Here is a 3,559-nt window from a genome sequence, read left to right as displayed (position 1 = left end):
AAAAAAAAAAAAAAAAATGAAAATTGAACCTTCCTTTCTCCTCTGTTCCCTTCCCTGGAGACAATAATAGTTTCTTTCTTTATTTTCCAACAGTTTTATTGAGATAATTTACATACCATACAATTAAGTCTTTTACAGTGTACAATTTGATGGCTTTTAGTATATTTGCAAATGGTACATCTATCTCTACAATCAATTTTAGAACATTTTTCACTTTCTCCAAAAGAAATATTTTACCTCTTTTCTTAGTCTTCCATCCCTAGACATTTTCCTTTTTATCTTTTTGAGACAGAGTCTCACTCTATTGCTCTGACTAGAGTGCAGTCGCATCATCATACACCCTGTAGCCTTAAACTCCTAGGCTCAAGCAATCCTTTTACCTCAGCCTTCTGAGTAGCTGGGATTACAGGCATATGCCACCATAATACCTGGATAATTTTTCTATTTTTTGTAGAGAAAGGCTCTTGCTCTTGCTCAGGCTGGTCTCAAACTCCTGACCTCGAGCCTCTCATATCTTAGCCTCCCAGAGTGCTAGGATTATAAGCATGAGCCGCCGCACCCTGCCTGGACATTTCATATATGTGGAAGAATACAATACGTGGCCTTTTAGCATAATGTTTTTGATCCATCCATATTATAGCATGTGTCAGTACTTCGTTTGTTTTTATTGACAAAAAATTAATGTTCCATTGTATGAATATACCATATTTTACTTATCTACTTATCAGTTGATGGCCATTTAGATTGTTTCTGCTTTTTTTTTTTTTTTTTAGACAGAGTCTCACTTTGTCACCTTTGGTAGAGTACCGTGGTGTTGTAGCTCACAGCAACCTCAAACTCCTGGGATTAAGTGATTCTCTTGCTTCAGTCTCCCAAGTATCTGGGACTACAGGTGCTCACCACAATGCCCAGCTATTTTTAGAGCTGAGGCTGGTCTTGAACCTGTGAACTCAGGCAATCCACCCGCCTCAGCCTCCCAAGTGCTGGGATTATAGGTGTAAGCCACCGTGCCCAGCTGTTTCTGTTTTTGACTGTTAGGAATAATACTGCTATGACAATTTGTGTACAAGGTTTTGTGAAAAATTTCTTCCTTTTTTTTTTAATTGAGACAGAATTTCACTCTTCTTCCCCAGACTAGAGTGCCATTATGTTTTTTTAGACAGAGTCTCACTTTGTCACTCTTTAGTAGAGTACCATGGTGTCATAGCCCACAGCAACTTCATTCTCCTGGGCTCAAGAGATCCTCTTCCCTCAGCCTCCCAAGTATCTGGGACTACAGGCACTCACCACAATGCTCGGCTGTTTTTTTTTTTTTTTTTTTGGCACTTTTTGGCCAGGGCCAGGTTTGAACACACCACCTCTGGCATATGGGGCCGGCGCCCTACTCCTTTGAGCCACAGGCGCCGCCCAGCTCGGTTATTTTTTTAGAGACAGGGTTTTCACTCTTACTTAGGCTGGTCTTAAACTCCTGAGCCGAAGCATCTACCTGCATCAGCCTCTCAGAGTGTTAGGATTACAGGCACGAGTTATTGCACATGGCAAATAATTTCTTGAGCACACTGCATCTTATTTAAGAATGTATAGTCAACCCCTCCACAAAAAGATACTGAAACAAATCCAGATATGTTTCTTGAAAGCTGCTACTCATGAGTTTTGCTAATGGCTACCCTTAGGCAGCCCATAAAGGTCAGAGGGAAGCTGTCTTACACTTCCTGATGTTATGCTGGAGCATGGTGTACTCTACAGGCTCCTGTCTTGACAGCTGAAAAGAGGATCTCTTTAGGACTCAGAGTGTCAGCCTTGGGATGCATGTTATAGGAGAGGATTGGTGCTGATTTGTGGGTCTCTATGCACTCTACTTGCCCCTCCTTTGAGGCAACTACCAGTGGGGTATCCTTAGGCCCCCAGGAATGCTCACTTTATTCAGCCTTCCATCAGCCTCCCAGTCCTGCCTGACATCCACCAGCAGAGCTGATCTCTATATTGTTAGTCTGGAGAAGTCCAAGAGCTTTAGGTCTCCAAAGCTGCTACTTTCTCCTGATGTGCTAGAGTGGGGAGGCAAATGGTTCTGGTCTAGGGATGCCTCTCCTCCTTTCACAGAAACAATGAAGTGGAATTCCATTTCTAAAGTGAAAAGGAAGGTCCCAGTCAACTGGAGCAGGACAAAGGTGGAATCTCAAATGACAGCTATCAACATAATAATGGTTATTCTTATTTATCATTAATATTGAGCACTAATATTATGTGTCAAACATTATGTTATTAATAATAGATTGTTTTTATTATTTTCCTTTTTTTTTTTTTTTTTTTTTTTGAGACAGAGTCTCACTCTATTGCCCTGGAGTGCTGTGGCATCATCATAGCTCACAGCAATCGCAATCTCTTGGGCCCAGGTGATCCTCTTGCTTCAGCCTCCTGAGTAGCCAGGACTACAGACACCTGCCACAACACCTGGGTAGTTGTTGTTTTTCTTCTACTTTTAGTAGAGATAGGGTCTTGCTCTTTCTCAGGCTGGTCTTGAACTGCTGAGTTCAAGCAATCCACCCGCCTCAGCCTCTCAGATGTTTTTACTGTTTTCAATACTTATAATGATGGAGCAAATTAGATATTAATATCTTTATTTTATAGATGAAGAAATTAGGGCTTGGAGTGCTTGAATCCAAGGTCCTGCAGTTTTTAAGAAGCAGAATAAAGATTTAAACTCATGTCTGCTTACCTTCAGAGATCATCCTCTTAACCACTGCACTGTTCCATCTCCTATTTATCTGAGTTAATGGGAAAGGAAGGGCTTTGAGGTGACTTTTTAAGGCAGAGCTGCCCAACTTGTGTGATGGTAATCCTTCCAGGAGCAGGTAGGTCTGGTGCAGCTAGTGCCCCATGGGTAGGTTTCTTCTGCTGTGAGTTCCCCAGTGTGACATATAAATATTATTTTCTATGTGACTTGAAAAGAGTTTGCCAGAATGGTTTTAAATGAAAGAAGGGGTCTGGTACAGTGATTTACACCTGTAATCTCAGTGCTTTGGGAGGCCTGAGTGGGAGGATCACTTGAGGCACAGAGTTTGAGACTAGCCTGGACAACATAGCAAACATCTGGACAACATATCTACAAAAAAATTTTTTTTAATCAGCTGGAAATGCCTGTAATCCTAGCTACTTAGGAGGCTGAGGTAGGAGGATGGCTTTACTCCAGGAGTTCAAGATTTCAACGAGCTATGATTGTGCCACTGCACTCTAGCCTGGGCAACACAGGAAGACCTTGTCTGGAAAAAAAAAGAAGAAGAAGGAGAAAGAGAAGAAAGATACTTCTCTGATCTCAAAGTCAATTTTAGTGGTTGCTAGAATGCTGATAAGTGAGGAGGGAGTCTAGAAGAAACAGACTAGGCAGGCACAATGGCTCATGCCTGCAATCCCAGCACTTTGGGGGACCAAGGAGAGAGGATTGTTTGAGGCCAGGAGTTTGAGATCAGCTTGGACAATATAGTAAGACCTCTTCTCTACAAAAAATTTAAGAATTAGCCAAGTATGGTGGTGCACACCTGTAATCCTAGCAATTCAGGAG

General features: G+C 41.8%; 1 protein-coding gene across 2 annotated transcripts in view; it reads left to right on the top strand.

Annotated features, from left to right (window-relative positions):
- Positions 1-3,559, top strand: part of DNAI1 (dynein axonemal intermediate chain 1) — a 59,760-nt gene that overhangs the window by 22,665 nt on the left and 33,536 nt on the right. The gene's annotated exons all lie outside the window — the stretch shown is intronic.

The sequence above is a fragment of the Otolemur garnettii genome, unplaced genomic scaffold (assembly GCF_000181295.1).
Source record: "Otolemur garnettii isolate 467f Iridium unplaced genomic scaffold, OtoGar3 scaffold00172, whole genome shotgun sequence".
NCBI lineage: Eukaryota > Metazoa > Chordata > Mammalia > Primates > Galagidae > Otolemur > Otolemur garnettii.
Note: the sequence above shows the minus strand (reverse complement) of the source record. Positions and strands in the feature narration are given on the sequence as shown.